Here is an 11,489-nt window from a genome sequence, read left to right as displayed (position 1 = left end):
TTTCTCAAAGCATCTTTTTTGATAAAAGATAACTATTAATAACAAACTATTCACTAGCTTTACCAAAAATCATTTTCTTGTTATATAATATTTGTATTTAGTGGATGTCCATTATACCCTTATAATTATTTTAGGATATTCTAGATATACTAGACTTATTATTATACAAGGAAACCCTAATTGTATCACATGTATATATACATATGTACTCCACATCATTCAGTAATAAGAATATCGATCTATTCTCTCCCCCAATTTTCTTCTTTCTCTTTAATTTCATAACACGTTATCAGCACCAAGCCCTATCCTATTGAGCAACCTTATTTTCATTATTGTCCTAGTTTAGTTAATTGATATCAAATCACTCTTCGTTTATTTAAATAGTTTAATAATTGGGCAAAAACTAATAGAATCTGGCTTCCTGTGGGATTCGACCCGTATTTGCTAAGTCTCTGCTAACAACAGAGATCGTGCACTTAGGGACTACTTATTATTTAGCTAATTTTTTCGAACACCCTAGGCAGTTTCGAAAAAACTAGGCATTTCTGCCTAGGTTTTACGAAATTTCTGGGCGTTTGCCTGGGAATTTCTAATTATTATTTTCTTTTTGGTTTGGAATTTCACGTATTTGTTATTATTATTATTTTAATTATATTAGTTGTGTTTGTTATTATAATTACTTGTGTTTGCTATTATAATTAGTTGTGTTATGTTAGAATTATTATCATTGTCATTATTAGTTGTTATTATCATTAGTCGTGCGTTGTTAGAATTATAACTGTTATTAGTTGTTATTATTATAAGTTGTCTCCGGTGACCGCCTTTCTCTTGTCCTTCCTCGTCATTTCCGCGGCTAACTGTGTAGATCGAGAAACTGGAGGTAAAAGAAGGTGGTGGTGGGTGGTTAAAAGTGGAGGTGGTGGTGGTGGTGGTAGTGGTGGGTGGTAAAAGGAGGTGGTGGTGGTAGTTTAGAGAGAGAATTGTTTTTAAGAGAGAGAAGAGGGAGTGAGGGTTTGAGGGGGATAATTGCTGGCTTTATAGGCTCAGATAACACTGCGTACTTTAAAGCATTGAACAAGGGGGATATTATGATCTTCCCACATACATTACTTCACTTCCAAGTTAACTTCGGTGATAAACCTGCTCTTGCATTCGTTAGCTTGAACAGCGCAAATCCTGGTTTCCAATTTATAACTACTTCTTTGGCAGCAAATGACTTACCAACTGAAATAATTCGGAAGATCACTTTGCTTGATGCTGCACAAGTCCAAAAGCTGAAGAGAATATTTGGTGGAACAAATTAAAAAAAATAAAAATAAAACATACATATATACATTAATATGCCACGTATCTTAATTGATTGTTAACATTGTCGTATGTAATTTATAGAAAATTTGTATTGTAAAATAGAATAACATGTACAATAATATCATATTACTTGTACTAAACTAGTTCTTTTCAACTCTATCAATTTAATAAAATATGTATCGTTTGATTTTGTAATATGAATATTGATACTCGGATTTCCTACAAGTAAAAATGCTAGAACGCGTTGTTCTCCCTCATTCAACCGATTTAGGAATTCTCGTTAATTAGGTGTACAGGTGTAAAACCCTAATTCTTCGAAGAGAATTAACGTTACAAAATCACACAATAATGCTTCTACTGAATATGATGTACATTTTCACAATAAAGAACATTATCATATACTTCATATAATTGTGTCCCTTAATGTGACATATTTTACAGGTTGAAGTGCACATGTAGAATAAGCTATAAAAGTCGAATACCATTGCTGAATAGTTGGGATTATGTAAATTATATTCACTTTTATTTTATCATAAAATGATATAAGCATATAACTACTCGTTTACTCTTAAGATATATTAGTGGGTTTTAAATCATATATTTAATTTTGGTGTTTCACCCAGTTGATCCACTGTGCTAATCCGGATTTGGATATTAATTTTGGGTGGTTAGTTTCCAATCCCCTTCCCAATTATTGTTAAGGGAGATTGAATACAAGTCCTCCTTATCAAGTGCAGTCCCAATCACAATTGCATCAACAATCAATTGATGTTTTTAAATCATGTGAGTATCAAATTACTACTTAAACACACAAAGTGATATATACCATCAAAAGTGACGATTAACTGTCATGAAAGGGTAACATTATTATTTAATGCTAGAGGCTTTATTACATACCAAAAAATTACAAAAGAACTCCAATTTGATTTCGGAAATTTAATGATTGAGTGGCTGTGCAATCTTCTCTCAACTCCTGAAAATATAAAGACTTTTCTAAATTATTACTGATAATTACTATGTTTAATAAATTCAACAATTTCCTCAAAAGAAAAAAAAAAATCAACAATAATCACACCATTAGTTGCGTCATTTTATGGTACAGTGATTGCACTAAAATTTTTTTGCACTAAATGTTACTTTTGCACTCTCTGTATGCAGAAGTAGTATATAATTGTATATTCAATATTGCATGTATAACGTAGATACAATTATTAGGACGTTCATGATTTTTAACCAAACTAGTCTTTTGACCCGTGCGATATAAGCTTGATGAAAGTAAAATTAGTATGTTTTTTCTTCATTATTAACTGAATAGATAATAAAAAGTTACAGAAAAGAATAATAGAGGTGTATGTTAAACTTTCCTAATTAAAGATATTGAATTATGAGGAATGTGAATATATATATATATATATATATATATATATATATTTAAAAAAATATATTGATACTTTCATTTGAAGAGTTAGATACTACCTCCGTTTTTTTTATGTGCAACTTTAAAATATTTTATTTCTCACAAATATTACTCAGAGTTGCACAAAAAAATAACGAAGGTAGTATATAGAATTGCTTTATTAAAAAGGAGGGGGTGGGAGATAAAAGGAGGATGAGACAAATGTTGTCGATAGTTTTTGTTTTTATATATTAAGTAGCTAGTACAGATATTGGTGTTAGACTTTGAACTCAAACTAAATTCAACCATATTTGTCAAATGAAGATAAAATCATTTATTTATTATTTATGTATTTCTAGACAACTTTTTAAAAGTCAATGACAAATGGACACACTGTCTAAAAATTAAAGAATCTCCAAACTGTAGTAGACCGAGTAATTATAAATAACTACTTGCACTCAAAGAAATACGAACTGTTTATAATAATGTAAAATTACAAAATATAACCTAAGTTATTACATAACAAGACAAGACAACATGGACTGTACATCCGAGTATGAGATTCGTACAATCATGAAAGTCGTTAGAAGCTAACTAGAAAACTCATTAGAAAAAAATGTATATCAATAGGGAATTAGATAGAATCCAAAGAATCTAGTCACAAACTTTCAATGAATAATTTTACTAGTTCAATGTACAAGTATATTTAAATAACAAAATTGGCACATTGATTATTCAGAGCTGAAAGTTGTTAAGAAAATTACATGCTCTAAAAACTATAATAACTAATACTAAAATAATTATTGTTAATATTGTAGGTTGAGTTACTGTAAAATCAGAAAATAAAGATAGGAATGTGGGCCGAATTTCTTAATGTATGTATAACGCTGTGACGTGTTAGAAACACTATCTTAGAAGCAAAATTCGCCTCGACTATGGTGCAATCGGAGATGGATTTGCCCCCAAAGATTTAACACAACGATCTCTCTTAATGTGCACTCAAAAGAGAGATTAGGACCTCACAATATGCTCAGAACAACATTGGAGGAAAACTGAAAATAATAGAGGAAAGAAGAAGAAAGAGTTTTTGTGTGTATTTCAAAAGCCACGAAAAGATCAGTTTATAAGGATGAAGAAAACCGTAACTGTTGGAGAGAATCAAGCCACGAAATAATAGTGGAGAAAGATCAGCGACAGTTACAAACGTTTAAAAATAAACCAAGTCAAACGCTTTTAAAGGTAGACACACCACACCATACCGCGCATGTGCAACAAACACGAATCGAAACGGCCGGACGGCGGCGGCGGCGCGTGCGTGGGGATGCCCCTTTCTAGCCCACAACAATAGGGAAAGCACTTCAAACATCAAAGTATAAACACACATATTTAAACCAAATAAAATTTACTTCTCCCACCAATGTGGGACAAAATCCCTTTTCTTCCAATATATAAATCAAGTAAAGCCTTCCTTATCCCACCAATGTGGAACAAAGTGTTTTCCTCCAAAACAAATAAAAACTTCCTTAGCATTATTTCCAACAATCCCCCACAAATGCGAAGGAAAAAGTTTTTAAGACAAATAAAAGCACATGTTATGAGCATTTCAATAGGTTTGATACTTAAGTACTGGTATCTTTCGATTGAACCAATACATAGTGAAGATTAGGCAACTCCTTTGTTAAGTTAGTGAACAAATCTGGAACTCACTCAACTCAGAAGTTAAATCCTAATATATAACACATATCTTACCTTACAACATTGTGAGTTCCGCAATAAAAATCAACCACCAAGATTGCCCATCAAACTTGGGATGCTCATGAGTGCCTTAGAAAGACTGCCCATGTCTTTCATAGAAGGTGTCCAAACCTTCACACCCACGTAGGTGATTTCATCAAGTCTATCACATAGACCACCCAGACCTTGGGATATGAAATCATTAAGAGTCTTTGCTCAACCTCACATTATCAAAGCGGTGAATTCATCAAGTCCGTCTCATTAGGACAACCTAAATTCTAGGCTATGAATTCATCAAAAGCTAAAAGCTTAACCTCACCAAATGTACAAGTCATAGGAATGGGAAGTGTACAATTATGAGTCTTTCCATGGCTTCGTTAGTCCACATGAATCCTTGTGTGAACAAGGTCGGGTATCCACCCTGATTTCCTCAACTAACGGGCTTAAGCCCCATTCCCCTAGACGTATTAAGGACAAGTCTCCTATTTAGTCCTTTGGTCAATGGATCTGCTAGATTCCTCTCATATCTTACATATTCCATGGTGATAACACCACTTACTATCAAAGTCCTCACAGACTCATGTCTCACATGAATGTGCCTCTTTTTGCCATTGTAATACTGTTTTTGGCAACACAAATAGCATCCTGTTAAACACAATGTAAAGAAATAGGTGGAGCAGGTCGCCCCCACAACGGAATACCTGCTAATAAGTTTCTTAACCACTCCGTCTCTTGCCCGGACAAGTCCAAAGCAATGAATTCATACTCCATAGTTGACCGGGCAAAACAAGTCTATTTTGAAGACTTCCAAGACACGGCTGCTCAACATAAAGTGAAAATATATCCACTAGTGAAGCTTACCTCAACACTGTCAGACACCAAGTTTGCATCACAATATCCTTCTAACACAGCAGGAAAATCAACATAATGCAAACTCCAATCCATAGTGCCTCGAAGATACCTTAATAGGCGCCTAAGGGCATTCCAATGTTCTCTATTAGGGTTATGGGTATACCAACTAAGTCTACTAACTGCATAAGCTATGTCAGGTCAAGTGTAGTTCATAAGAAACTTTAAACTCCCAATTATTTTAGCATACTCAGTTTGTGACATACTATTGCCATTGTTCTTTTTCAAGTGAATGCTAGCATCATAAGGGGTTTAACAGGCACAACATCATAACTGTTAAATTTCTTTAACACTTTTTCCACATAATGAGATTAAGACAAAGAGAAACCATTACTTAGTTTGGTAACTTTAACACCCAAAATCACATCAGTTTCACCTAAGTCTTTCATCTCAAACTGAGAGGAAAGGTATTATTTTGTTTCATTAATAACATCAATATGTGTACCAAAAATCAACATATCATCTACATATAAGCAGACAATTACACAATCAAATCCAAACATTTTTTAGTACACACAAGTATCAGCACGGTTTGCTACAAACCCAAAACTAAGTATTGTTTCATGAAACGTTTCATACCACTGTTTTGGAGCTTGTTTTAACCTATACAAGGATTTCTTTAACTTACACACTTTTTGTTCTTGTCCGGGAACCACAAAACCTGGAGGTTGAACCATATAAATTTCCTCCTCTAAGTCGCCATTTAAAAAAGCAGTTTTATATCCATTTGATGCACAATCAGATTATAGCTAGAAGCTAATGCAAGTAAAGTATGTATTATGGCGATCTTAGTCACTGGCGAGTAAGTGTAAAAGAAATCAACACCAAATTTTTGTGTGAACCCTTAATCACTAGTCTTGCCTTATACCTTTCAACAATACCATTAGTTCTAAGTTTTCTTTTAAAAATCCATTTATAACAAATGGCTTTACTACCTTCAGGCAAATCAACTAGTTCCCACGTATGATTAGACATGATTGACTCTATTTCACTATTAACAGCTTCCTTCCAAAAACTAGCATCAATTGAACTCATGGCCTCTTCAAATGTTTTAGGCTCATCATCAAACAAATGATAACATACAACAAGTTCATCTATTTCATCAACATCATTGAGTTCATTTAAGAAAGTAATCAAAAAATCAGGACCAAAGCTAGACTCGGTTCTACGTCTCTTACTTTTCCTAGGTTGTACAACATCATCATTTTGAGCAGCAAGAGAAGGAACAGGCATAGAAGAGGATGAAGGAGCAGATAAAGTCACATCATGTGATATATTACTTGTAATTTCTTCAAAGGGAAAACATGCTCAAAGAATTTAGCATCTCTAGATTCACACATGCTTTATCATTTAAGTACATGAACCTATAGGCTGCACTATTTGCAGCATAACCAACAAATATAGCATCAAAGGTTTTAGGTCCAACATTTTCCCGTTTAAAGGAAGGTAAAGCAACTTTAGCAAGACACCCCCATACTTTCAAATATTTAAGGTTAGGCACATGGCCTTTCCACAATTCATAGGGAGTTTTATCGAGTTTTTTATGCGATACTTTGTTCAACACATAAGTAGCTGAAAGAATGGCCTCCCCCCACATATTATCAAGCAAACCAAAACTAATCAACATGGCATTCATCATTTCCTTAAGGGTTCTATTTTTCCTTTCAACAATGCCATTTTGTTGGGGAGTATAGGAAGAAGAAAGTTCATGGGTAATTCCATTTTTCTCACAAAATCCTTTTAAAAAGGTGGTTCCATACTCCCCCCCCCCCCCCCAATCTGACCAAAGTCTTTTAATCTTACGGTCCAATTGATTCTCAACTTCTGCCTTATAAATTTAAAACATGCTTTCTACCTCATTTTTGGTTCTTAATAGATACACTTTGGTATATCTAGAATGGTCTTCAAAAAAGGTAATATAATACCGTTTGCCGCCTCTGCTTACAGTATTCTTAAAGTCAGCTAAGTCTGTATGAACCAATTCAAGCAATTCAGTTTGTCTACTAATAATAGGTTTGAATGGTTTCTTGGAATGTTTAGCTTCAACACAGATTCCACATTTATGACCATTACATACTAGACTAGGAATTAAACACTACAAGAAAAAGGCCAGATTCCGATGGACACAAAATTCCGTCGGAAATGCTATAAATTCCGGCGGATTTATATTCCGCCGGAAATTTCCGACGAATTTCCTACTGAATACAAATCCGTCGGAATATATGGGAATTCCGACGGAATTATTCGTCAAGAAATGTATATTCTGACGGAAATAAAATCCGTCGGAAGTTTCCGACGGAATATTCCGTCGAAACATTAATTTTCCGACAGAATTAAAATCCGTCGGAACCTTATTTAAAGAAAAAAAAAATCTTTAAACATTGAAAGTTTAAAACCCTAATCTCCTTGTCAATTCCGCCTCTTTTCTAGTAAATTCCTTCTCTTTCCCCTTTTTCTTTCTCTCTCCTTATCTCCTTCCTTCCTTCTATGTCTTTCCCCTTTTCTCTTTCCTGCATCTTCCCCTTCTCCTTCTTCTTATCTCCTTCTCTTTCTCTCTCCTTTTTCTTTCTCTCTCCTTATCTCCTTCATTCCTTCCTTCTCTTTCCCTTCTCAATGGCATCAAGAACGGAGACATCAACAACGGCGCAACAACATCAACGACACCAACACCCACAGCAACGACCAACATCAACGAGAACCAACAGCAATGACCGACATCAAGATCTAGGTTTTTTTTTAATTTTTTTCCTGATCTTTACTAATTTCAGAAGATAATTTAAATGTATACATAGTTGTTTTATTTGATTTCATTTTTTTATTTGTATTTTTTTCGGATCTCAATTTGTATTTTTTGATTTCATTTTTTCGATTTGTATTTTTCGAATCGATTTTTATTTTTCCGATTTGTATGAATCGATTTCATTTTTTCGATTTTTATTTTTTGAATTGATTTTTTTTTATTTGGGTTGGGCTGTTGGTGGTGGCTAGACAGGGTGGGTGGTTGGCGTGGGGGAGGTTTGGACTGGTGGATGTGGGAGGTTTGGAAGGGGGGTCTGGGTGGTGTAGGGTTCCTGGGGTGGGGTGTTTGGGTGGGGTGGGGTTGTCTGGGTGGGGTGTTTGGGTGGGGTGTCTGGGTTGGGTGGGGTGTCTAGGTGGGGAGATAGTGTGGGTCTGGTTTGGTGGGCCTGGGTCTGGGTGGGGTTAGGTATCTGGGGGTGGGAAAATGGGTGGTGGGTGGTGTGGGCTGGTGGCGGGGTAGATCTGGGTGGGGAAAGTGGGTGGTGTGGGCTGGTGGTACGGGCTGGTGGGGAGGTGGCGTTTTTTTTTATTGAATTTTCCGACGGAAATTTCCGTTGGAATATACCGTTTCCGACGGAAATCTCCGTCGGAATATTCCCTTCTCGACGGAATTTTCCGTTGAAATCCACTTCAGCTCCGACGGAATTTTCCGTCGGAACTTTGCGACGGAATTTCCCCTAAAGTCAAAACCAGCTTCGACAGAATGTACTCCGTCGGAAATTCCGTCGGAAAAGTGGCTTCCGACGGAATTTCCCTCGGAAAACGTCAAATTTCCGACAAGGGGTGTTCCGAGAGACAGTTTCCGACGGAATTCCGTCGGAAGGCCTTTTTCCGACGGAATTCCGTCGGAAGGCCTTTTTCCGACGGATTTTCTCCTGTTTCCGACGGAAATGGTCCGTCGGAATTCAGCTGTTTTCTTGTAGTGAAAGACATGTTTTGCAAGCGTTTCATGGAAGCATAATTTACATGTCCTAGTCTAGCATGCCAAAGATCAAAAGTCCCAACAATATAAGCAGAAGTAGAAGCTTTATTAATAGAATCAGCAACAAATACAGTTTCTAAAATAAATAGCCCACCCGACAGATATCCCTTCCCCACAAATTCCCCATTACGAGATAACACTAACTTATCGCCTTCAAAAATAAGTTTCACACCAGCCTTGTTTAGAAGTGCACCGGCCAGAAATTAAATTCTATGAAGGGAAGGGACATACAACACATTTTGCAAAGACAAAGATTTTCAAGAATTTAATTTAAGGAGAATTTTTCCTTTACCGAGAACTTCGGAAGTGCTAGAATAGCCTATGAACACCTGATCAGCTTTGGCAAACTCATGGAACTCGGTAAAAAGGTCTTTGTCCGAACAGAAATGCTTAGTGGCTCTGGTGTCAACGACCCATTCTACTTTGTTGCCGACGAGGTTGATTTCAGAAACTATGACAGCAATGACATCATCAGATTCTTCAGCAATATGCGCTTGGTTCTTGTTCTGGTTTGGTTTCTGCCCATTGTTAGATGCATCTTTGCGGTTGTAGCATTTACATGCCTTGTGGCCTTGCTTTCCACATACATAGCAGCCACCATTACCCCTCAGATTTGTGGTTTTTCTTGAAGTTATTGCTCCTTTTATTTTGAAATCCAAGCGGTTTCTGATTTTGGTTCTTCTTGGAATTTGCAGCAGCTTTGTTTTGTTTGTTAAACATGTCATGTTTTGGAACAAAAGATTCCACAATGTTAGCTTTAACAGAAAGTTCATAAGGGGAAGAATCTTTATCCTTAAGGCGGTTGGTTTCTTCAATCTTCATATGATCGACTAGTTCCTCAAGTGACATATCCTTCTTCTTGTGTTTGAGATGGTTGCGGTAGTTGGACCACGAATCAGGGAGCTTCTTGATCAGAACGTTGGCTTGCAGCACCTCGCTCATCTTCATACACTCGGCTAGAATGTCAGCTACTAGGTTCTCGTACTCATGAACTTGCTCCATGATCAGCTTGTCATCAACAATCTGGAATTTCAGCCACTTTCCCGTTGCATACTTCTTCTTTCCCGCATCATCATTCCCATATTTCTTCTCAAGAGTCTCCCAAACAGATTTGGCAGATTTGTTGTTGATGAAGAGATCGAACAGCGGGTTGGACATGTGACTCAGAAGATGACCTCGAACGAACTTGTTGTGCTTCTCATATTTAGCGATATGTTCGTCTATGGCAGAAGATGAAGCAACGGTGGTATCTCCGGCTTAAGGGCGAACTGGACAGTCACGAACAAGAACATAATCGACCTCCAATTGTTCGAAGAAGATTAACAGTTTTTAAGACCAACGTTTGTAGTTAGTCCCATCAATGGGGTTCAAGTTTAGAGAGATCGGGTGGGGTTTTTGTGATTGAAAAATCCATGATCTGAAATTACAGTAGAAAATTTTGCTTCTAATTATAGGTTGAGTTACTGTAAAATCCGAAAATAAAGATTGGAATGTGGGCCGAATTTCTTAATGTATGTATAACGCTGTGACGTGTTAGAAACACTGTCTTAGAAGCAAAATTAGCCCCGACTATGGTGCAATCGGAGATGGCGTTGACCCCCAAGATTTAACACAACGATCTCCCTTAATGTGCACTCAAAAGAGAGATTAGGAACTCACAATATGCTCAGAAAAACTTTGGAGGAAAACTGAAAATAATAGAGGAAGAAGAAGAAAGAGTTTTTGTGTATTTCAAAAGCCACAAAAAGATCAGTTTATAAGGATGAAGAAAACCGTAACTGTTGGAGAGAATCAAGCCACGAAATAATTGTGGAGAAAGATCAGCGACAGTTACAAACGTTTAAAAATAAACCAAGTCAAACGCTGTTAATGGTAGACACACCACACCACACTGCGCACGTGCCACAAACACGAACTGAACCAGTCGGACGGCGGCGGCGACGCGCGTGGGGATGCTCCTTTTTAGCCCACAACATTAGGGAAAGCACTTCAAACATCAAAGTATAAACATGCATATTTAAACCAAGTAAAATTTACTTCTCCCACCAATGTGGGACAAAACCCCTTTTCTTCCAATATATAAATCAAGTAAACCCCTTTTCAGATCATGGATTTTCAATTTATTTATTTTTTTTTATTTTAGCTCAATTCATCTAATAAAAGAGATCATTATTTATTATATTTTTTCTTAAATTATTTATATTTTACGCAAATAAAAGCTAAAGTGTTATTGCTAAAACCGTGCATCACACGGTACTAACCTACTTAAATTACTTAAACACTACCCCAATAGTTAAGATTGTTTTAGGTTCATCAATAGTTTAGATCTCAGAGATTTTGTTTGAGAAAAGGGACACGAAA

The sequence above is a fragment of the Chenopodium quinoa genome, unplaced genomic scaffold, assembly GCF_001683475.1.
Source record: "Chenopodium quinoa cultivar QQ74 unplaced genomic scaffold, ASM168347v1, whole genome shotgun sequence".
Lineage (NCBI taxonomy): Eukaryota > Viridiplantae > Streptophyta > Magnoliopsida > Caryophyllales > Amaranthaceae > Chenopodium > Chenopodium quinoa.
Note: the sequence above shows the minus strand (reverse complement) of the source record.